The following is a 26,123-nucleotide window of genomic DNA, read 5'->3' as shown; positions in this document are numbered from 1 at the left end:
TGCAGAACTTTAAAGGTGTGATGGGTCGACAACTGTGGCATTTAAGAAATGATATGGATCATTCAAACTCGGCATGGACAAACACGAATAGGTCCCTTGTGACACAAAACCAGGGTCAACGCTGATAGAAGTAAACAAAGACTTGGAAGCTTAGGAGGGCTTCATTATCCATCATGGGGCTCCACTCAGGTCTGCTAGGACATTCTCCACTTCTAGTCGGTAACAGGAAAATCTCAGTCAACCCACTCCCTTCTCTGGAGAATGAGAAATTCAAGAAGTTAAGGTGAAATATACAAAAACTAGTCGAGAAGTAGGAAAGGCACATCATGGCAGAGACATGGCTTGATCAAAGGCCTTCATAGGAACAACATAGGGATATTTCCTCCATCATCTTTCCGTTTTCCTTTTCTTTTCATTATTCTTTAATTTTAGTTTTTCCAAGAATGGAATCAAATCCAGTTGTAATCATTTTGGGTAGTAGGCCTTGCACGCTGATATAGCTAGAGCTCGAGTTGGGCTATTTTGTAACTGTTAATTCCTTCTCCCCCTCTTCTTATAAATAGGGGGAAGGAACTCTTAAGAAAGACTCCAAAATTCTGCACCTACGGGTTTGATTTTTGCGATTCCACTTTTTCGTTTTACTTGACTATTCATGAGGGACTTTAGCGATATATAGGTGAATGTAAATGTATTTGTATGTTGGACTCATATTGGATTAATGAAACTACTTGGAGATTCTAATAAGAGCAATGCACAATATGTTTTCCCTCTATCAACCTCGTTTTCATATATGTTTTCTTCTTCTATTGAAATTGTGTAATGAAGCTTCCAGTCTCATGCTTTCATGGTTGTATATTTTGCTTCTATACAGAGAACACTACCTGTGTGTATTACATATTTACTTGTGTTATTCCATAGCTTGTAGTACCTATATGAGCAGAGATTTACTTACACTGTTTAGTGATTGTTGAAATTTCTAAGTCTAACTGTTAGAAAATTTATCTGTATTCTTCTGGTTTATTTCTCCTACTTGTTAATTACAAACAAGTTATTTAAACATATAAACATCAAAATAAACACAATAAAGTCTCAACCATCTACAGATCAATAACTGAAAAAAATAGTAAACACACAAGTAACATGTTATTTTTGGATAACTCGTCCCTGGAAAAACCCAACTTAGGAAAACCGATGCAACAATTATGAGGGTTATTTATTGTATAGTATATCCTTGAGTACAACTAGGTGCCAAACTAGCTCACTAAATAGAGAAAAATAATCGGCAGCAATACCTCTCTATTCGGAAGAAGATATTTATAAAATCTGCCCCACGAAACCCTCTCCAACACAACTGAAGCACTGCGTCAGCCTCAAAACCCTATGTGTTAGCCCTCCGAGGCATTGCAAACCCTCTATGGCCTTATGCTTCACTCCTGCTGCCCTCAGTGTGGATGACGTAGGCCTTCTGGCCTCTGCGTTGTCTTAGCTAGACTATGCGTGGCCTGCTCTGGCTTCTACATCTACCTCTCTGCCTCTGCACTGGTCTCTTGGCACTATCCCTACCTATCTATTCAATACTCACTACCCCTCGCTGTAAACTAATCACTTATTCGACTTGTTGGGCGCGGGGTCCCCTAAGGGAAGTTTTGGGGCTTAGAGTCTAGATGTTGGTCCAATTTTGTAATTTCAATGTAAAGACTGCATTTTTTGGGCGCGAAGCGCATAGTTGTTAAAGAGTCATAGGGTTGTCTGCCCTTATTTTGATAATGTAATTTTAGTTGTAGAAGATCTACCCATGGTCCACGGACCATGGGATTGTATAAATATAGCTAAGCTCTAAGTAGTTAGAAGCATAGAATAACCAACAATGTATAAGCAATGAAGATGTATGCAAGATAGCTCTGAAGTGTAAGTCTAAGTTTTGGGTCATAGCGTAGGTAGAGGCTTTGCAGCTGAGTGCACAGAGGCCTAGTAGTCCATAACTGAGTGCATGGACCCCTGCAGCTGAGTGTACAGGGCGAGTTGAGTCTATAACTGTCAGGAATCATTAATAAAGAGAAGTTTTCTATCATTCTGCGTATTTATTTCCTGTTTATGCATCTATTATATTGGGATGGATTTCACTTCTAATGCTTATATGATGCGTGAATGTGTATAAATATATTGGTTAAGTGAACACAAGTGAGAACATATGTTTACATGAAGCTAACTAAGATATGCTAATAAGATAAGTAAGATACTTAACCTAGTTTGAGAGACAATGCAGATCGTGACTCTAGCAGCGCGAAAGGACTACAACCCCTGGTTAGGGCTGCACGGAAGCTGATTGTAACAGTTCACGAAGGTAATGAAGGATAGAGCAGAGAGCGAAGCCACTTACATGAAGGAAGGTATATTTAGAATAAATTGACATCAAAACCATCTCAAGGGTGTGGAAACTTAGTTCCAACATTCCCTCATATTGCTTCGGGTGAGACTTTAGTCTGCGCTCTATGGGCTGATGCCGAAAGGGCCAGTAGTGTAGGGATCTGTTTGGCTAACTAACGCTAAACCTAGGTCAGGCCCCTTCAATCCAACAAATCATTCCGTTGGCAGGACCGAAATCTGCATAAGAGACGTTTGATGTTGTATCATTAGAATCCAACTAAGAAATAAATCGAAGGTTGGTTGGACAGAAGAATTCATGAGTTCGCAGCACAGGAAAACAAAAACCTACAACTGTCAAAAGAATAGTGGTTAGATAGTTACCTGTATATGGATATTCATGAAATCTTTTTTGCGTCCTTCCCTACTGAGCTATACGAGTGGATCATGAAGCTAGCAGATAGCCAAGGAAGGTGGAAACTTGATGGTCTTATTGTGTGGACCTCAGAGCTAGTGCGAAGGTTGGAAGCATTGGAGGATAAGATCACATGCGTTGTTGATCATTGGCTCAATCGCATTATAGGAGGATTTGTTACTGAGTTCACGGTTGACACCTCAGTTATCTACAATGAGGTAGAGAGATGGTTTCTCAAAGGAATTTGAGCTAAGCACGTAAAGTCTTTGAATACTTGGATTAAAATGTTGTTGTACGAAAAGTGGGTTATGCAGTTACCTTGATGTTCAGGGCTATGTGAAGCAGAATGGTTTACAAGAACGAAGGGAAATAAGGGTGCATAAATAGCCCCTTGATTTCACCTCCACGAGGGGATGAGGAAGAGCTCGTGAAGGTCTCTCTACGAAGTGTTGTTCATTTGATAAGGAAAATAATTCCGTGAATCCCACCTCTACACACACCACCACAAACTTCACCTCCATCACCTCCAACTTCACCTGTACCACCTTCACTACCACCACAATTCAATATGGCAAACACAGTGAAGTTGCCTTTGTTTTAATGGCTTGGGAAATGAGGATCCGAACCAATTCTAGTTTGTAGTGAAGGCTATATGAGAAGCTCAACGTGTTATAGATGACCATATAAAGAAAGCAACATTGGTTAGCGCCCTGCAGGATCACACGCTGACTTGGTATATCAAGTACTCCAACAATAACCTGAATGCGAGAGTATTATACTTCAAAGCATCACTGAATAGGGAATTTACCAGGCCTAAATCTGAAGCAAAATCCATTGTTGGATTCAAAGAAATCACAATGCTACTAAGCAATATGCCTTGGGAACTAGATCATAGGCTAAAATGTACAATTCGCGAAGCAAACATGAATCTGACGGATGGACAACATCATGAGTGGTTTGTAGCTTCACTACAACCACACTTGAGGAGTGCACTTTCACATCAGAAGATAACAAGTCAGGCAAAGGCCCTAGAGATTGCCATGAGCCTACATGAGACCCCGCTGCAAGATCCTAATCTGTGAGTTCAACAGATTCATGTGCAACCAAAGAATCTATGCCTTGAGATGCAAAGCTTGAAGCAGGATAGGATGGTTCGACCAGAAGTGCGGGAAGAAGTATGGTGCATGAAATGCAAGAGTCATGGTCATGACAAAGACCATTGCTCGGTCTTTACAAATTACCTTGCAGGAGGAGGACCGATGCCTTTAAGGCTGGAAGTTCAAGTAGGACCTAGCGCGGCCCCTGTTTTGTAGTGTGCTATCTATCAAGTAGCCGGAAAGCATGCCACAGATAACTACCACTTGTTACAAAAGTATAAAAAAACTCTGCAATAGTTGTTCTGTAACTTTTGTAGGTCGGTGGGACATGATGAGCATACTTATAGGAGATATGAATTGATGATGGATAGAACGCCCGCTTATAGATTTCAGGCTGAAATGTAGCCCCTTGACCAAAATGAAGGAAAGGGGTGGAAAAGATTTCAGGGGTGCGGAAGAAGCCGAGGCATAGGAGGACCTGGTAGAAGACACATATAGTTGATTCGCTACAATTGCGGAGGGCGAGGAAACTATGCCCTTGATTGCACTAATTCAGCACGTCTGTTGTGCAAGTATTGCACATTGTTTGATCATGAGATAAAATATTGTCCTACGCTAATAGCTAGGATCCATGACAAAGGAGCACTACCACCTCCCCCGACTCAGAACCTGCAGATGATGAAGTCTGAGCCATGTGAGGAAGATCCAAATGTAAATATAGTGCTCAAAGAGGAATCATGACGAGAGATGACAAGGGGAAGATAGTACCTCGGTTCACAAAGCCCCGGTGAAAGAAGATGAGTTTGATTTGGAGTGTGCTCGCGAAACCTTCATGGAAGCTAAGAAGAGCTTCGCTAAGGCCTGCACTTCTGGAAGCAAAGATTAGCTTGAGCCTGAAAGGGATCCTTCCATGCTCACAACTTTCCTGGAAACCCGTATGAAGTTATTGCGCGACGTTACAAGAACTCATCAACAGATGTGCTGGGACCATGCCAAGAGAACCACGGGTAATCCAAAAGATTAGAAAACCTAAAACAAGGATGGGGTGAGAAATGAGACTCACCACATAGAACAGAGAATAGGAGATGGATCAAGTCATTTTGTATTTGGGATCAGATTCGAATGTTGTACTGAAACAAACATGGGAAAGAATGGGAAGACCTGCACTACAATGGTATCAAATTTAGCTAAGAATGGTGAATCAATAGAAAATCATACCCATGGGGCGATTGCAGGGAATAACTATGGATATTGAGGGAGCAAGTGCACTGGAAAATTTTGAAGTGATAGAGATTGTTGATGAAAATAATCCCTACCCCATGCTCTTGGGAATTAACTGGGCCACTGATATGAATGGGGTAAAGAATATGAAGAAGCAGAAGATGATCTTTGAGAAGAAGTCACTATACGTAATAATACCCCTGGATCCTGCCGAAGGATTGCGTTATACGGAACCAGTTAACGACTATGAGAGTGATGATGATTTGGACTGCATCTACAAGATAATAGCGTGAGACCAAGACTAGGTGAATCCCTCCATGGATAGACAGATTACATGGGAGTGCAAGAGTTCTTGCACTTCGGATTCTGATGAAGAAGTAGAACGATGGAAAAATCAGTTACACGAAGTAACTACATTGAATTACAACATGATGACTCGGTCACTCCACTGTGTGTCGACATAAGTAAGAGATCTACCTACTTATAATGGTCTAAATGAGGTAGATACCTTCTTAGATTCATTTGAAAGGGCGGTGCTGGAAAAGCAATGCTTCCATGCCTTGGACTGGGTACTACGCACTATGCCCACAAGATGGCGGGGTACGCACAAAGGAAGCTTTGATAATTGGCGCGAATGTAGGAGAATGATGCGAACATGATTTGGGAAGCCTAAGATGCAACTGATAGACAAGTATGATGGGTAGAATGATCCTCAAACATGGATGTAGGTATGTGAAGAAAAGCCCCAACTTGAGAAGGTGCACCTGTAGTTTGTGCTAAAGTACCCGGTCAATAAACCTGTGTTGCGGGGGAAAATTTGCAGATGGATTTTATTATTCCAAGAGTACGAATTTGAAGTTGTTGTGAAGCCTCAATGATTGAATGCAGGACCAAACCGCCTATTGCACATTGAGACACGGAAGGAACCTACTAGTTTGGAGGAAGGATTACCTGATGTGCAGCTCTTTGTTGTATGTGTCGCATATGGACATTTCAAAGATATAATACACTTTCTAACAACTAGAATTGCAGCAGAAGGATACTCTATCTAGTAGAAGAAGGAATTAGTGGTACATGTGACATATTTCTCTGTCATTGGAGGGCATCTATAGAAGATGGGGAATGATGAAATACTATGAAGGTATGTACCTGAGTTTGAACGAAGCAGCATCCTCGTGGACACTCATGGGGGTGTCATGGGAGGTTATTATGCAGGAAGAGAAACCACGCAGAAGATTCTATGTGTTGGGTTGTGGTGGTCAACCATTCATTAGGATTCAAAAGCATATTGCAAGGCATGTGATGTTTGTCAGCGGACAGGAAGGCCATTGCAGGCGATGAAATGCCTTTGAATCCACAAATGATGTTGCAACCTTTCGAAAAGTGCGCAATATATTTTGAAGGACCTATTAAACCTTAAGGAAAGACATGCGCTAGGTATATTATCACTGCGATGGAGTATTTGACTCGTTGGGAAGAAGCGCATCCAGTGAAGGATTGCTTGGGCGTGACTGCCGCAAAGTTTCTATTTGAACACGTACTTACGTGATTTGGATGTCTGAAGATATTGATGAGTGATTGCGGTACACACTTCCGGAATGGGACGATTAGTGCATTAACAAAGGAATTTTAGGTGTACCATCAAAAGAGCAAACCTTATCACCCACAGGCAAACGATATAATGGAGGCATTCAACAAAGTGCTTGAAAACGCGCTGACCAAGGTTTGAATGCTCAACGAAGTGATTGGGACCTACACATACGTGTAGTGTTATGGACTTATCGGACGACATGCAAGAAACTGATAGGACAGACACCTTTTAGGCTTGTCTATGGAGTGGAATCCATAATTCCTATGGAATAAATCGTGCCTAGTCTACGCTTAGCAATGCTCACAGGTATGTCGGATCGCGGAGCCCTGGAGGAAAGGCTCGCACAGTTGGATGAGCTTGAAAAAGAATAATTTTTGGCTGGATTTCACCAGCAGGTCCAAAAGTAGCGTGAAAAGGCATGGCATGACCGGCGTATCTAGCTGTGCACATTCAAGATAAATGATCTGGTTCTGTTGTATGATAATAAGTTTGATAAATTCCCTAGAAATTTTAGGATGCACTGGTTAGGGCCATATATTATTAAGGAAATTACTAATGGAGTCGTGGTACAGTTGGTCAAGTTAAATGGAGAACCCTTCCTAGGAAAGGTGAGTGGCAATCGCTTGAAGCCATACACAGGTGGCTCGACCATATGAATATCCGACAGAAGCACAGTCTTAGTGCTCTAGGTAGTTTAAAGGAGGAGAGGGAATATAAACTACTTTTCTCAGGAATTGTAGGATGTCAAGACTATGCGTAGTAGCGAAGTGTCACAAGGTCTGCGATAGTGCGAAGACAGCTGCACTGGCGTGCAAGTCTTCTGGAAAGTGACCGTTAAAGACACTATTCACTTGATGGTTGGTTTCAGGCCAAATGGAGTGGGCGGTAGGCATTTAAGGTGAACTTTATGGGCTATATTCTTGAAAATCTGTCGCTAATCTAGCATTAATGGACCGAATGTGGGGGGAACGGTCGAATTCAAATTCAAAAGGCACTATAAATTACAAGTGGTTGTCCAGCAAACAACACTTGGAAATTTGAGAACTGAGTTGTTGCACACTGAAGTATTCATGAACTGAGACTTATACAAGACTCTGAAATCAAATTCGTTGTTTGAGCAACTACCCAAGACACTGAAGGAACTGTCGGGTGGATAAATCGTTCTTGCGGACAAGACCGATCTCCCTAGTATCTATGGGTATCTAGCGACAAGCAAAACAAACAAATTCTATCTTTATCTAAATATTTTTATAAATAAAAGCCAATAAATGTTTCAGACCCTACCTCAAGTCCAGTGCTAGTTTGTGGAAGCCACGCTCCGTTCATCCAAATGAGCTCCCTTTTAAAGAATCTGCAAACACAAACAGGCACACATCAAATAACACCTGCATAGCCAATATAATAAACCATATTTATCATTATGATCAAGGAATTCATGAAATAAACCATAGAAGACAATTTATTGAGAAAAATGAATATGATTGTATTAACTTTAATGAAAGAAGAACTTTACAACCTTGGTGCCTTGATGTTGTACAAGATCCTCCTAGGGTCCAGCAAGAATCTCCTCTACTTTGACAAGTTTCACTCTCTTCCCAAAGAGATCAAAAGGTATCTAATCTCTCCTCTCAAGCTCAATTAGGAAGTCTAAATTCCAAAATCATTTACCCTAAAAAATGTTCAGCTTTCAACCTCCCTAGCAACCAGCCCAATGCCTCATTTTATAGTGCAGAGGAGGGAAGTTACTAGGTCCACCTTCAAAGGGATAGAATCCTCCTTCAAAGGGATAAGCTCCTCTCATCAAGGGGTTAGCTCCTTTAGTTATGGGATGCATGAACCACCTGGGAGCGAACTTGCCACCTCAATATTCCTTCTAGAAGTGTCCATAATTAATCCAAAGTGAGTTTTTAATAATAAACTTGCGCCTTTTTGACTTTTACAGGGGTCCGAACCCATTCCTTTAGAGATAGAGTCGACAGGTCCATAGGTAACATGACCAAGGGGTGCGGGACCGCAGGTAATGCTAAGAGAAAGTGCGGAACTAGAGTTTTTAGAGATTTTCAAGGACTTTCTGTCATTTTTAAGGCTTGGCATGAAGAGCTGAGGTTTGAGACTTGCAAAGGAAGAAAGTATGAGTGGTGATAGACTCACACTGACTGCAAAAAGTTATGGTGACAATATTTTGTGTAACAGATTTCCCCCTAAAGTGCGAAGTCTGAAGTAGATGAGGATTTTATTTATCATCTAAGAAGAGTGAAGTACTTTATCATTTCGAAGATCATCTTGTGGAGAGCCTGGTTGGAACCTGTAAAAACATTCAACACAAAATATATATATGAGATCATATCATCGCTGAGGTAGGCATTCCCATACTCAGATCAAAACTGACTAGAAAACTAACTAAACTGCTCTGATATAGGAATGATCTTGTAATACATCACAAGTATAGACATATGTAGACACAGTATGGGCACAACCATCTGTTTATGAATAGTTCACTGTATAATGAATACAAAATTCCTCGCAGCCTGGATGGTGGAAACTAGATCCAGGGTCTTGATTTATACTTCCCGAAATAGTACAATTCTGTCCATGTGAATGAATGTGTCGAAGTCAAAAATGGTAGAAACCACTTGATTACTAGTCAATGATGTAAACTGTTAACAAGTGTGAGAGAAACCACCAGTAATGCCAATGGATCTCAAAGTACTCAATACAATCCATGAGATGTGAATATATGTGTTGATGTCAAACATGTCACGAAATCCTTTGATCGAAGGTCAATGATGCAACCCATCGTTGAAGGCGAGAAACCTGTCATTGAGGCATGCAAATTCCAAGGTATTGACAATTTCTAGATCATCTTTCTAGATGATGAGCTGCAGTCGATAGAAAGCGATCCGTAGTAGGCAAGCCCACAACACTAAATCATAGATCAAGTTTGAAGAAATATAGTAGCAAGGACTGACTCAGGGATGGTCAAGATAAATGACATATATTTTGCAGATGAATGGTTTATTTGCACTAACCTCTTGAACACATAACGACACTGTAGATGGTTTGGTGACAATTGGCCCAAAGCTAATACCCAGAAACTGGCTGAAGGCTTTCAATATGGTTGATTAACTGTTAGGCAAAGGATTTCCCAACCCAGGTGAACAAAAAGTGTCATGTTCAAGAGTGGTTAAATGTTTTTCTGAGACACAAAGTATGAAAAACAGGTTCATTTTTCTCTTTTTGCCCCCACCATTTCTAGCAAGTATCTCTTTATTTTTGACAAGCTTAAGGAGGATAACATTTGCTTGATTATAACTCATCCTTCGGATGAGTCCAACTTAGTTTAAATTCGAACCCTAAGAAGGAGTGGTCCGTTCCTGTTTGTAATTGAACAGGTCCTTTACTGTTAAGTTTTAACGAGTCCAGTATAGGAGAAAGTTGGCGTTTTTCAATTTTAGGGAGTCTGAAGAAAAACTTAAGAAAACTCCATGGTTGTCCTTTTTCGTAAATTTGTGTCTCCCAATCCTGCAAAAGTATAAAATAATACTTGAGAGAATCACTTGACCATTACGATCAAGTAGTACTTTTCATTATTAGTGTCTCTGATCCAAAAAAGTAAAAAAGTGACCAAAGACATGTCGTTTTATAACCAATATCGAATTTGAAACGACAAAAATCCGACAATCTTTTCATGTTTATACGGTCAGAAAAGAGCTGTAAGTGTCCATCTTTTTAAATCCATTTTAACGGGCTAAAAAGGAAAAACTCGGCAATCTTTTCATAGTTTATGAGTCAGAAAAGAGCTTAAAGATGACTCTAATGTTTTTGTTGAAAATGATCAATTTTGCCTGAACAATCCGATATCCTGCACAAAAACTCAAACACTACTCATACCTGTTTTAAATAAATAAAAATGCTTCAAAAGTTACCTATTTAAAGTGAAAAATAAACAAATTAAAAATTCATTTATTCAAAAAAGCTTATAAAAAGGGCTTTTGTAAATTCATTTTTACCATTTGACTTCAGAGTGAGAAAGAGAGCTTTTGGGTAAGAAACTTCCCGTGAAGATTGCAAAAAATCCGTCCGTTGGAATTGAACACCGTCACCTCTAGGTAATCCACATCAATTTACTCTTGCATTTCAATCGTTTTAATTTTGTTTTTAGGTTTATATTTTGATTTTTAGGAAGAAATTTGTTTAAAAGACTACTCGCGGGGGTCCGCAGGTGCAGCACGCAAAACCTGTGGACCCCGATTTTTTACTTCACAGGAAAAAGCCAGGGGCCCACACCCGCTGTTTAGGTAGAGTGCGAACCTATGCACTGTCTCTAACTAGAGAGTGCGGTCCCCGCGGTATTGGCTTTATAATTCCAAATTCTTCAATTTCGCCCAAAAACATTGATTTAAAAAAAAAAAATCTAATCCGCCTTTTATTTCAATGTAGGGTATACACCATGCTTAGTTGGCGGGAACGGGAGCACGAGGATGTGGACCTCGCCGCAATCAATCATCAACCTTCAATTGATGCATTAAAGGCATGCAGGTTATTTAAATTCTGGGCCATACCTGGCATGAGGGCCCAAGTAGACTTTCTGCAGTGGTTGGTGGACAGGTGGAATATACAGGACCAGTGTTTCATTATCAGTGGCCACCAGCTCGAAATGGAGCCAGAGGATATTTAATTTTTGACTGGTTTGCTCAAGAGAGGTGAACAATTGACTCTATTCGGGACTAGGCCAGGTGGTCAGTCTGTCGATAGCCTCCGGCTAGAGTTTTGTAACGACCAAACCAAGGACAAAGGGATTGATATCAAAACCATCTCTCGTCCTGAACTCAAAGTGACTGCATTTACTATCACCAAACTCTGCGGAATCGCAACACTACATATGGCCACTAGATCCCAAATGAGGATAGCAGTAGACTGTTTTCGAGGCATTGTCTTCAACTGGTGCAAAGCTGTGTTGGCTAATGTAAAAGGCCAATTGACTAGAGAAAAGAACGAACAACTGAAAAACTTTGGATATGGTTTCTTGGTTGTTAGATTTGGTCTAGAGAGGGTCCCAATGTTGGTCCAACAACATCTTTTCGTTGAAGTTGGACTTCCCCAAGAGCCCAAGATGATGCATTGGGTTGCAGTTATGGCCTGTCATCCTGAGGAGGGTTCAAAGGTTGTTCGATTTCCTCCTGAGTATTTTCATTGGTTGGAGAACCAAGTTTTTGCTATTCAGGATTTTCCTTATGCTAGGATGGATTATCGTGGTGACCCAGACATGGCTCTTCCACCAAGAGAGTAATGGGATGACTCAGGTAAGATCATTTTCAAAATTTTCTAATTTAATTTTTTTGTTTTTGTTTTTAAATCATCCCAAAATTGATAGTAAAAGTTTCAAATGCAGATGTAAGTCCACGACGACTAGCCACTCTCTGGCCTTATGAGAGGAAACAACCAGCTGTACCAGCACCAGCCCCAAGGGACGAATCTATAGAGACCCTGGCCGAATTGGAAAAATATCTAGAGCGTTTGAGAGTAGACATTCAAGAGACTAGCATAGATGACATTCCTCTTAGGCTACAACACTATGTGATTGGGGTTCGAGGACCTTTCAGGAGGTTCCTTTATAGGGTGGCCCGTACAATGGTTTCTTATCGTGATCATCACCAGTGATAGGATGATCGCCTGTTCTAGACTCATATGACATTTTTTATTTTTGTACTTATCATTTTTGCCGATCATAAGGTGTTTTTCAACCTATGATCGAAGACGATGTATATTTGACACACTTCTATGCTATGCTATATCACTATTATTGTCTATCTTGTAAAACATGTTATGGAATGTTTTTAAATTTACTGTTTGATTATTGCAAATGTCTACTTAAAATTCGAGAAGCAATTGCATCTGCTAATGTATTTAAATATCTTGGAATATGCTGATATTCAATATAGTCAAATTCACGTTCCAAGAGACGAACTCTCAAAAACAGTCTTAATAACATTGGATTTCTAATGGCATAAACTCTTTTAAGCTATGACACAACGAGTTCAGAATCTAACCTCACAATAAAACTTCGAATCCAAAATGAGATGGATTCAAATAATAACTCAATCACTGCACTATGCTCTGCAATGTTGTTCATTGTTTGACCGAGGCTTACCCCATGCATAGATACCAACTCATCAGAGGGCGAATAGATAAACCAAGCTACGGAAGAGATGTTCCGTGTATTACGACAAGCACCATTAGCAAAACTAATGTATGTTTGAAGAGACGTCGACATCTGCAATATCAAGAGTAAAATCAAGATAAGCAGGAATAATGACAAAAATACTCTCTTAAACCAAGCACACTTTTCTAATCTAAAACACACCAGCTAGAAACAAAACTAATCTAACTAAAATCTCCACACCTAGATTTAAGCATAATATTTCTTTAGATAAAGACCATTTCTGGGCTTACCTAAAGAAACACCGTCAAAGTCTACCAATTCATAGGCCCCTTTTTCTAGCTTTCTCTTAACAACATAAGGACCATGCCACATGGGTACGAATTTTCCAGCGCCTAACTTATCATTTTCTTGATCGTACAGTAAGACTAGGTCTCCTTCCGAAAAATTACGAGGCGTAACATTTCGATTGTACTGAGCTTTAATACGTTTGGCATGAGTTTCATTTGCTAGTGCAGCATCACGTTGATTCTCATCTAGCTGAGCCAAGTAAAACAAATGTTTCTCCTCTTTGGAAGTGGCTGGAAGTAATTCTATGGCCATTTGTAATGACGGGAATTCACATTCAATGGGTAACACAGCTTCCAAATCGTAAACTAGTTGGAAAGGAGTGAAACCAATTGATGTTTTTACTGAGGTTCGATACGCCCAAAGCGCTGAAAATAAAATGTTATGACAATTCGACCTATGAATCCCAATGATTCTTCGGATCATAATGACTAGAACTTTGTTGATGGCTTCAACCAGACCATTAGCCTGTGGGTAATATGGAGTAGAACTATCGTGACGCAGGCCAAGTTGATCTGTTAGTTTAGTCATCATAATGTTTCGAAAATGACACCCATGATCAGTGATAATCGCTTGTGGAACACTGAACCTAGCAATTATATGATTTAAAATGAAAATCGCAGTAGTTTTGCCGTCTGCCGAAAATGTAGGCATCGCCTCGGCCCACTTCGTAAAATAATCTACGGCAAGGATGATATATGCATGCCCCCCGGCCAAGTGAGGGTTACATGTAATAAAATCAATACCCCATTTTGCAAAAGGACCGAAGACAATTATAGGGTGGAGAGGAGCAGGTGGAGCGTGCATCTTTCGACCAAAAATTTGGCAGTTGTGGCATTTTCGGACCGCGTCAATACAATCTTTAAATAAATATAGCCAGAAATAGCCAATGCGCAATATCTTTTGGGTTGTGGCAAACCCAGACATATGACCGCTACACGCTCCAGAGTGACAGTTATTTAGAACCCTTTCAACTTCCTCATGAGTTAAACAACGTTGGAAAACAGAGTCCGCCCCACGACGATAAAGTGTATTTCCAATAATTTTGTATTGTTGGGACTGGAATCATATTTTCCGACGCTGAGATCTTGAAATTTCAGGCCGAAAGGATTGGGTTTGGAGATAAACTATGATATCTCCATACCATGGATCAAGAGTGCTGATAAGAAACAAGGATTCGTCTGCAATGGGCTCTTCCACCACAGTTTTAGTATCAACACGTGGGAAGTCACACATCAACTCCGCAAAAACTAAAGATTTCTTTGACTTAGATTTTTCAAACTCCAAGTCAAATTCCTGCAGGATAACAATCCATTTAGAATACTTGCCCCCTAGCAATTGTTTGGTCAAAATATAGATCATAGGGTTGTATTCGGAAATTACAGTAGTTTTGCGTAGTAAAATGTAATGACGAAATCGTTGGAGAACTTAAACAACTACCAAGGCCAATTTCTCCACATGTGAATATTTTAGCTCAATTGGATTCAAAGTTCGACTAAGGTAATAAATCATATGTTCACTACCGAATCCATCTTCCTGAAGTAACACCATTCCGATGGTGGAATGAGAGGCAGCGAGATATGAGAAGTAGTCCTAGTTGTTGTTGGGAGGATGCGACAACGGTGCATGGGTCAATGCGTGTTTTAGTGCATCAAAAGATTTGTCAGCTATCTCATCCCAAAAGAATGGAGTATTCTATTTCAACAACCTGGTAAAACCCTTTGTTATCTCAGCATAGTTAGGAATGAATCAACGTAAAGAGTTTGCTTTCCCTTCCAAACTTTGGAGTTGGCGAAGAGTCGAAGGAGGAGGCAATTTGACAATAGCTTCAACCTTCGAGGGATTGACACGAATGTCGGCTTTTGAAACAACAAATCTCAGTAAACGACCTGTTTCTATACTGAAAACACATTTGTGTGGATTCAACCTAATTCGATAATGCCTACATCTCTTAAATATTGCTCGTAAATGAATAAGATGGTCGGCTCTACATAATGAATGAGCAGGTAAATCATCGAGATAGGGTTGCACAATGTGCTTGATGTCATGAAACGCCTAAGACATGGCTCTTTGAAAAGTTGCATCGAAGTTCTTGAGCCCAAAAGGTAATTTGCAATAAGCAAATGTCCCCCATGGACAAATGAAAGCCGTTTTTTGTTGATCAGCAGGTAGAATGTTGATTTGATTATAACCGGAAAAACCATCCATAAAGGAAAATATTTCATTGCCGGCACAATCATCAATTATTTGATCGATATAGGGAGCTGGATAATTGTCTTTTGGATAGGCTTGATTAATATCCCTATAATCAATACATATTCTTATCATCCCTTGCTTTTTATTAATAGGAACAATATTCGATACCCAATCCGTTAAGGGAATTGGATAAATGAAACCTGCTTTAAGTAATTTTTCAACTTCTGCTTTAATAGCAACAACTTTTCGCGGGTGAATCTGACGCAAACGTTGCCGGACGGGTTTAGCATCCGGGTAAGTTTTGATTTCATGAACAACAATTGCTGGGTCAAGTCCTGGCATTTCCTCATATGACCGGGCAAACACGTTGCATAATTCTTGAAATAGGGCCTTATATGTTTGAATTTCATCTTTCGTACAAGAGGCACCTATACGAATGTTTTCAACAATTCCAGGTTTGACTGAAATGTCGATAAGAACTATTCGAGAAATATTTCCCATATTTAACTCAGAATCAGGATTTTGCAATGGATTCTGAGGTTCTTTGACATAATCAGTCGTAAAAATAGATGAAAAATCATTTTCAAACCAATCAATATCAGGTAAGAACGAAGATCTATGTTGAATATCTTCCCATGGTAAATCATCAACAGACAAAATTTCACGAATTTTCTCATCAGTATAAACAAGTTCGGAAAATGTCGTTGAATCTAAGTTTGATGTTCAAAGTGATTCTTCATGGACTGCATTCATTAAGTCAATTTCGGTTGAAGAAGGGTCAGAAAATGACTGTACGGCCTGATACGCAATTTCATAGGGACTCAAACGCATAACATTGCCAAATGAATATATCTAATATTCAGAAGGTACGATCCAAGGATCATCATAAATAATAGTGTCTGATGAAATCATATGAATGGTTGCAGTAGAAGGCGATACGTTAGGAGGAGGAAAGGAAAAAGTTCCTAGTAAACCAAAATCTTTAACTAATCCTACTCCAACATCCTTATGAGGGATAGTTGTTTTGCCGACATGCTGGATACTTTCAAAAGAGGCTGGGTCGAATGAAAAGTAAGTTAGCTGTTCTATAGTTACGATCTTTCCATTATGAGGAAACTTTATAAGCCGAAAGACCGATGAAACAACAATAGTCATAGCGTAAGACCAACTACGACCCAAGAGAAGGTTGTAATCTAGAGGGGCATCAACCACTTCCACATCTAGATTAACATTTTTGCCTTCAACCCCTATAGGTAAACCCTATAGAATGCCAAAAGGATGGAACCCACAGCCATCAAAAGCCTTTAGAATCGTCAGGGATTGATTAAATGTAGGAGAACCAAGCGATCTCCAACACTAGATCGACATAATACACGTTGAAGCTCCCTCATCAATTACAGTCCTATAACAAGGTCTGTTTTTTATTAACACAGACATTTGATGAGGTAAGTGAGGTGTACTATTTTCTAAATTGAAGATTATAAGGTTCGAGTCCTGAATATCAATAGCCCCTATAGCCGATAATAGCAATTTATGCTGTGATGGACATGATTGCAGCACCTCCAAAGCTGACATTGCTGAAGGTGAAATAGCTAAATCTTCAACAATGTTATAGTTCTGAGTAGCTCTCGCATGTGGATTGAAAGCTAAATTTCGAAGTATACCCTTGGCGGGAGGTTTGATTACTAATTCTGGGTTAGGTTTCTCGATCTGTAGCGGATCGGAACCGGGAGTTGAAGTTGATGGGTTCAAATTAGAAGATTCTGCTTCCTTACCACCAACATGACTTTTACTTCCATAATCTTGCGATCGTGTCGCAATCCTAACATGGGAAATCATCATTATGGGTTCTTCTGAGGCATTTGAGGAAGAACCTATCATCTTACTATCTTGACTAGGCAAAGGATCCTTCAAGACAACAGGCATTTGAGAAACTTTGACGATTTTCGCAACCTCAGCGCGATGAGGGCAATCTCTTGTAAAATGATCTTTGTCACAAATGAGACAAGGATAACGAGGTTTATGTTTCTCATCAGTAGATTTCATTTTATCTGGTTTCTCTTTCAAATTTTTATCTGATTTATTTTTCTTCTTCCCCTTCTTTTTATCGTCAGATTTTGATTTGGCCGTAGATGACTCTACGACATGAATATTGGCAAAAATTTTTGCGGAAGAGTCTCCTGTCGGGGAATCTGGTTAAGTTATGATAGGAGAAGAATTCTTGGAAGATTTCTTCTTACTTTTGGTGTTAACTGAACCAATCATACCGTCAGTGGCATGAGACCCTAAAGGAGTTGTAGTTATTTGATTTTGTTTAGGAAGGTCAGGGATTTTCTCGTGTAACGTACCTGACTGCGTATAAAGGAGGTCAAGGTACTGAGCTTGAGCAATTACTTGCTCTTCAGTAGCAACTCTTGCCTTAACTACATCCTCGGTGATTTTAGGTAATAATGATTTAACAAGCCATTCTGCTAAGATTTGATCCGGAATAAAAACTTTCACTAAACATCGTCGACGTCTCCATTCATGAATGTGATCTAAAATATAAGTGGAAGTTGACTGTTTTAATGAAGTTAATAATTCCGTGCCATTGTCATATTTGACAGGTAACTGAAAATGAGTTAAGAATGAAGTAGCTAGCTGACTAAAGTTATAAAAAGTGGCTCGCGGTAACTCAATGTACCACTTGGCCACAAGACCAATTAGAGTGCGTTGAAAAAGATGTAAACGAATTGAATCATCTGAAATGGAGTTAGATGCACACCAGAGGTGATAATTCATCACATGGTTTGACGGATCCTCCCCTGATTTACCTTCAAACTTTGGGATGTCACTAGGAAACTTATTCGGCGTTGGCGGCCAAAATGGAAGATAATTAATCGGATCGTTCATAAGGCACGACAAGTCAGTCAAATCCAAAGTTTCAATGAACGGTAACTGACGATTAGGGTCTCGAAAATCCTGGGTCATAAGACCAGCCCTAGGAGGAGGATATCGAGGATAACTAGGAATTGGAATTACATTTGGGATATTATATCCTCCCGGAAAACCAGGATTAACCAGACCATACTGGGGTTGCTGAGGTTGTTGATAAGTATATCCAGGGTACAATTGATACTGATAGATTGGGTTTTGCACAGCAGGACCGAATTGGTACTATCCCTGGTACAGTTGATAAGTAAATTGAGGTTGACTTGTGACAACCGTACTTGGACCAGGTTTTCCTACAGGCATTTGAACCGAAGTCTGAATTGTGGGTCCAGACTGAGGTAAATATGCTTGAGGGATTGATGCAGGAACAATAGAAACCAGAGCTGATGATACTCCAGAAATAGGTGGGGTAGATGGAACAGATGTTGCAGCAGTTGTAGTAGTCATTTGAGGCGGAGTTCGAGGTGAACTAGGCCCAGGCTGAGAAAGTACAGAAGGTGCAGAAGTTTGAATAGTAGGCTGGAAAGGTTGCTAGGTTGAATTAGAAACCAAGGGTTGTCTAGATTGAGATGACAATTGCACATTCGGTTGCAAGGTTTGTTGAGATTGAGATGGATCCCACACTATGTTCATTCCAAGGTATGGACCCATAGAAAGTTGAGCATATTGAGGACCATAACTGGGTTGAGGGTAGGGTTGATAATTCAAAGGTACATTTCCGGCTCCTTGGACAAATGATTGACCTGAAGGTGGTTGGAAACCTTGGGTTGGGTATTGACCTTGAAGTTGATAACCTTGAGGCACGTACTGAAACTGGGGTTGACCTTGAGGTACATATTGATACTAGGGTTGACCTTGAGGTATGTACTGAGTCTGGGGTTGAACTTGAGGAATGTACTGTCCCGAAGGTATGTACTGTCCTTGAGGTTGCCCCCCAGGCAGTAACTGGGTACTTTGAGGTTGCCCCCCAGGCGATAATTGAGGACCTTGAGGTTGCCCCCCAGGCAGTAACTGACTACCTTGAGGTTGCGGATTTGGAATGGTACCTGACATCATAAGAATGTCTTCTACACTCAATGGCTTAGTTCCATTATTACCAGTTAATAACCCTTGTTCAACAGGTTGAGGAGATTCTCCCGAAAAAGTACTAGTAAGTGACTGATACCCAGAGGGAACAAAAGGACCGCCATATAGAAATGTTTCTGGAGATTGAGAAAATATGGATGACTGTATCGACATATTCAAAGGAGGATAATAACCTCTAGGTGTTGGATGAAAAGGAATGCGAGGTGGTGAAAAAATTAGTCCTGGGTTTTCTAGAAAATTGGTCAATGAAAGATACCAAGTGTCCCTCCTAGGTGGACTGTAAAAGATTGATTCACGCTCCCTAAGTTCTATAGTTGGTTGATTTTCAGGGATAGATATACCTTCTTCTGGAGTAACAAGTTCTTCAATAGCAATAAGTCCAGAAGGAAGATTTTGGGTAATAATTCTTCCTACCCTGGGTGAACCAGGACCACTGGAAGTTGGAGAGACAAATCCTGATGATCGAGTAGCAGCAGGTTCAGTTTTAGGTTCCTCGGCTAACTCACTAGTAGAAGAAAAACTACCAATAACTTCAGAAAATGAAATAGGTTCAATAATATACTCTGGTGCTTGAACTTGATAATCAGGATGCACAACTAAAGAAGATTCTCCTTCTTCGGGTGACCCAACTCTACTGTCACTAGGAGTTACAAGGGCTCGTAGCCCTTCAAGCTGGCTTGGTGAAAACTCAGGAGGTTGGCCCCGAAGTCTACGAGACTGCCTCGGTAATTCAACCATGATTAAATATTTTAATTACTTCACACACAAAAAAATAAAAATCTCAATGAAAACCACCTAAAGTCTCTAAAGAATCAAACAATTTGAAGCACATGCCTAAAGAATCTAGGAGGTCAAACCACACACAAACAATAACTTTCCGTACCGAAAACACTAGTTGCTGATGAAATCCAATGTCGCAGAATTCAATACAGAAATGGCAGTTGGAACAGTTACCCCAACAACCTGCTTAATGAAACAGACTGGCACAAGTTTCTCCACTAAACTGTCTCGAGTGAAGAGAACCCCCTATAGAGTCCAAGTGAGTCTTGTCAATGTCTGCTCCAAGTACAGTGGGTTCTTCCCTCCACCGTCACCTTAGGAAAGAATCCTATAGATTATGGTCACTATGGTTACCAAAAGAAACAAATATACCTGGGGGAACAGTCTGTGATCCGATACACACGCAAAAATGTTCAGCTTTCAACCTTCCTAGCAACCAGCCCAATGCCTCATTTTATAGTGCAGAGGAGGGAAGTTACCAGGTCCACCTTCAAAGGGATAGAATCCTCCTTCAAAGGGATAAGCTCCTCTCATCAAGGGGTTAGCTCCTTTAGTTATGGGATGCATGAACCACCTGGGAGCGAACTTTCCACCTCAAGATTCCTTCTAGAAGCATCCAGAATTAATCCAAAGTGAGTTTTTAATAATAAACTTGCGGCTTTTTGACTTTTACAGGGGTCCACACTCATTCCTTTAGAGACAGAGCGGGCAGGTCCGCAGGTAACATGACCAAGCGGTGCGGGACTGTAGGTAATGCTAAGAGAAAGTGTGGAACCATAGTTTTTAGAGATTTTCAAGGACTTTCTCTCATTTTTAAGGCTTGACATGAAGAGCTGAGGTTTGAGACTTGCAAAGGAGGACAGTATGAGTGGTGATAGACTCACACTGATTGCAAAAAGTCATGGTGACAATATTTTGTGTAACAGGAACTATGGAGTAGCGCCATGTTATCACCCAATGAAGCCATGGACAAAGGAGTAGTGACAATAGAGGAATCCACGTAGGAAATTGCAGAAGTGGAAGCCCCAGAGAGCACCAGAATAATCGTTGAGGTCCCTAAATCACCGCAAATACCGAGACTTAAGAAGGATAAGCAGGACATGATCCCGATGCATGTCTCACCCAGAAATCCACTAAGGACCAAGCTCACATTGCAGGAAAAGGGGAAGGCCATTCATTTGGAGGCTGAAGAGGAGGAATGTAAAGAAATCCTGGTGGAGGAGGAGGATGAAGAGATGGAATTTGAAACCTAGGGCGCGAACCTTATTACCTAGTTACCTGAATATGTTCCTTCACGAAAGGGTAAAGCCAAGGTGCTGAAGGATATAGATGAGAGCAAGAGATCTATGTAAACTCCGCTGCTCCCGGACGATATTATATTTGAGGGATTGCACTTGGGGTGGGTTCCTGTGTTGAAATTTGAAGATTGGGACCTTGCAGACCACAAGAAGTTCTCGCATTTAGCGACTGTGAAGCTAATGCGGCAGAAGATCAATGCGATGACTAGAATGATTGAATTGGAGTCACACAAATGGCTCAGAGGTGTAGAGAAGGTCGGGTTTCTAAACCTGCTCTGGTTGTTGCATTACCACCACGCCCAAGTGACTATCTTCATCATCAGGAAGCTGCTCTTCTTGGTGCATGGTGGGTGCTTATGGCTGGAGGAGCCCATACCCATCAAAGACCATCTGATTCACCAGATTACATGGCTACCTTGCTCAGGAGAGGACCCAACAAACATTTCAGAGGGAAGAGGTGGCAAGTTGGCCCTCATGGAGGAAATGAAAAAGAAGTTTAATTTGGAGAAGAAGAAGCGAGGGTATGCCATATCTAGCATTAACAACTCTGCAGTTAAGGTCATGACACAAATATTGGTGGGGAAGGTGTTGCGAAAGTGCCGCGTGGATGAGGTGCCCACGCCAGTGGTTACACTAGCAAAACAATGCACAGAAGGGATCCAGTTCAATTTGGAAAACTATTTCCGCGATGAGTTCCTTCCAAACTTCCATGAGGCACATGAGTAGGGAAAAGCATTTCATTACGCATGGCTCATATTGTCGATTGTATTGGTGGAATGGGAGCTACTCGAAGATAGCCAGTTCCCTTCGATCGTGCCGGACCTTCCAGAGGCAGCGAAGTATGCTTCGCTGTGGGTGACCAGGGACGGGTAGAGGATAAAGGAGAGCAAGATATTTTGGATATTCATGGAGATGAATATTTGGATGGGGATCAATCGCAAGCCGCAGTTATTGCCCACAGTCTACAATAGTTTGCAGAGCTTTGTAGAGTTCAAAGTAGACTTCCACCATGTCTTCAGCAGGGCATGGAAGGACCCTACAAAGACATGACATGATTTACCATACTTGGCAACCGACGATGTAATATTCATAGTCCTTGAGTCTTTGTCGCCAAAGTGGCGTGCTCTAGCTGGCTCCGTGATGGAAACAGAGAAGTCCACAACACAGCACAAGAAAGAAGAGACAAAGCTTCGAATGGAGTAGCTGGTGGAGAAGCGCAGGAAAGAAGAAGTAGCAACTAAGGCTCAGGTAGCGTGCGATGCTACGAAGTTGGTGGAACAACAACAAAAAATAGGACAAGAAGAGCACGAAGGACATAAGTCACCTTCGCCCAAACGAGAGACAGACACAAAACAAGGTGATGTGGACATGTAGAAGACATCCACCTAGCTCAAGAGCCCACGACCACGAGAGAAGATAGTGCCACGAAAGAAAAAAAAGGCATCAAAGACATCGTTCAATCCAATCACCCTCACTAAGGGGGATTGAACATGGCTACGCTCCCTCGGGAGACACTCTACCTCTTACAGGATGGAGTCACCGCAGAACTTTGAGCCAGGGAGAGTCCTGCACTGCAGGTGATGAGCGAGCAACACATCAACATTGAACAGTTGGGCCTGCAACACAATGAGGTAGTCAGGCATAATTAGCAGACTATGTAGGTGATAGAGGAAGCCTGCCAGATGATCCTGGAGTTGGCCATTCAAGGAAAGGAATCGGTGGATGCACGAGTCTATAAAGTGGCCACAGGGGTGCGTGATGCTAGAGCAGAGATGGCCAGGGTTCAGTTGGAGTTGAACCTATAGTTCATAGAACTACAGTTGAAGGATTAGCCTTCAACCCTGCTGGAGGTTAAGGAACGATGTACCACTGCGGTTATGACAACGCTCATGGCTGCTGACAGTGCAGTTGCAGACTACATGAAGCTGTTCAAATAGTCATTCGAGGTCTTAACCACCCTATAGGAGGACCTGAATGTGGAGCGCCTAGAGACAGAGGCACGTGAGCTACAATAGAAATATGATGAGGTCAAAGAGACCATGTATATGGTTGCCCTTACACAAAGGCTTGCACGGATGCCGCAGGAAAAGGCGCTCAAGGAACAGATGGATGTCGCTCAACACAAAGAAGCGGTCTTAAAAGCGCGCCTACAACCATGGATCGATGAGGCGTATACAATTACAACCTCCATTGAAGCAAAGCTTGCATAAATTCAAGCAACTCAGGAGAGGATACAGGGCAACATTTCAACAACAACGGTCACCGAACAATGGGTGGAGGAATTCCAACAGGCAACTGCTTAGTGCGCTGTCGAAGTTGCAACAATCCAAACAAAGTTGGGAGGTCTCTGCGCTAAGATCTCCACACCTGCAGAGTGACTCGAGGGTGAGTCACGATGTTTGTGTTGGGGGCCTATTGGGCACAGGATCCCCTAAGGGAAATTTTGGGGCTTAGAGCCCAGATGTTTGTTCAATTTTGTAATTTAAATGTAAAGACTCCGCATTTTCTAGGCGTGGAGCGCGTAGTTGTTAAAGAGTCATATGGTTGTTCGCCCTTATTTTGATAATGTAATGCCAGTTGTAGAAGATCTACCCATGGTCCACGGACCATGGGATTGTATAAATAGAGCTAAGCTCTAAGTAGTTAGAAGCATAAAATAACCAACAATGTCTAAGCAATGAAGATGTACGCGAGATAACTATGAAGTGTAAGTCTAAGTTTTGGGTTGTAGCGTAGGTAGAGGCTCTGCAGCTGAGTGCACAGAGGCCTAGTAGTCTGCAGTTGAGTGCACGAACCTCTGCAGCTGAGTGCGCAGGGCTAGTCGAGTCTATAACCATCGGGAATCACTAATAAAGAGAAGTTTTCTATCATTCTACGTATTTATTTCCTGTTTATGCATCTATTATATTCGGTATGAATTTCACTTCTAATGCTTATATGATGTGCGAATATGTATAAATATATTGGTTAAGTGAGCGCAAGTGAGAACATCTATTTACAAAAAGCTAACTAAGATCTGCTAATAAGATAAGTAAGATACTTAACCTAGTTTGAGAGACAATGCAGATCGCTACTTTATTAGTGTGAAAGGACTACAACCCCTAGTTAGGGTTGTGCGGAAGCTGATTGTAACACTTCGCAAAGGTACTAAAAAATAGAGCAGAGATTGAAGCCACCTACATGAAGGTAGGTATAGTTGGAATAAACCGACATAACAACCATCTCAAGGGTGCAGAAACTTGGTTCTAGCATCCCCCCATATTGCTTCGGGTGAGACTTCAGTCCCTGCTCCACGGGCTGATGCCGAAAGGGCCAGTAGTGTAGGGATTTGTTTGGCTAACTAACACTGAACTTGGGTCAGTCCCCTCAAGCCAACACAACTTTTCTTAGAAAACCCCTCTCTAGAAAATCAAATCACTGATCGCTCTGGTGTATTCTCCAATTGACCCTCAAGCCTCCTCTTATACTTTTCTTGTTGGTCCTTCAACAACCGAAATTACATCTCTAATCAATGGCAAAGATTATGTTTGGCTTGATCCATGTCATTTGGAACCTTCTAACCCAATTTTATATTAATACCCATTAATAGTTTATTTTTCCTAATTTTAGACATAGGAACTCCATTAAAAATATTAATTATTTTAATATCTCCTTAACCAGGTAGAATCTAACCAAACCATTTCTGGGTCTTGGAGATCTCATGTGCTTTAGCCTCTCCACCAATTTTCATGGCTAGAGAATATCCTATGCTACCCCAAATCAATACTCCCTATTAGCAAGGACTATGCTTTAGTAATACTCCATAATGAGCATCACTCTAATTATTCGCCACCAGTACCTGTGTTGATGCTAGGCCTCCCCACCTAAAATCCTCTACACTGCTGTATCCTATGCTACTGCCCATGGCCTTGCCACTGCCACTGCTGCATCCATACGAAATCTCCCTCCGCATTCGTGTTGCCACTGGTCCTTTCTCCCAATACTGCGTCTACACTGCAACCCCCTCTCATCATGTTGATTATGCTACTGCTAGCCGCTACTTCACTGCAACTCAGTTACAGAGAAGTAAGTAACTGATCCACCCAACAACTGACATCTCTGTCAGGCTAGAAACACTCCTGATGTTGAAGCTCTCTCTGCCGCAACCAAGTTCTCCCTCTACAACCTCTGCGCTGCTATAAAAACTCCCTATCTCTCGCACCGTTGCAAACCTCTTTGTGACATCCTGCACTGTAGCAGCCCTCTTTATGCCTCTCAGACTACTGCAGCTTGGTAGCTCTGCATTGCCTGGGACTCCTACACTATAAAACTCTCTGTCGCTTCATCCGCATCCATTTGTACTGACATCCGCCAATCCTGCTACTCTCTCTTCGGGGTCCCCATAGCAAGGTATAATCCAGTAGTTTAGGTACCTCAAGGATCCTGCCCCTCATCACCTGTAGTCATCCTGACTATAGCTCGATGTCTCCCCACCTCTTCTCTATAGTTACATGAGAGCTCATGGCATAATCATCATCCTCCTCTACCTCCTTTTCTGCCTTCTCTGGCACTACCTTGGAGTTAGACACGTCTCCCTTAGTCTTCTTCCTAGGACACTAGTTCGCATAATGACCTAGTTCCCTATAGTTGAAGCACT

At 41.3% G+C, this 26,123-nt stretch overlaps 1 pseudogene; it reads right to left on the bottom strand.

The window, feature by feature from the left end:
* The window catches only part of LOC149145600 (protein unc-13 homolog), a 53,933-nt pseudogene extending 28,494 nt beyond the window's left edge, over positions 1-25,439 (bottom strand).
* Between the last annotated feature and the right edge of the window lie 684 nt (positions 25,440-26,123).

Source organism: Pinus tabuliformis, chromosome X (genome assembly GCF_031772625.1).
Source record: "Pinus tabuliformis cultivar Carrire ecotype Pingquan chromosome X, CPIR1, whole genome shotgun sequence".
Classification (NCBI taxonomy): Eukaryota; Viridiplantae; Streptophyta; class Pinopsida; order Pinales; family Pinaceae; genus Pinus; species Pinus tabuliformis.
The sequence above is the reverse complement of the archived record's forward strand: the minus strand, read 5'-3'. Positions and strand labels throughout refer to the sequence as shown.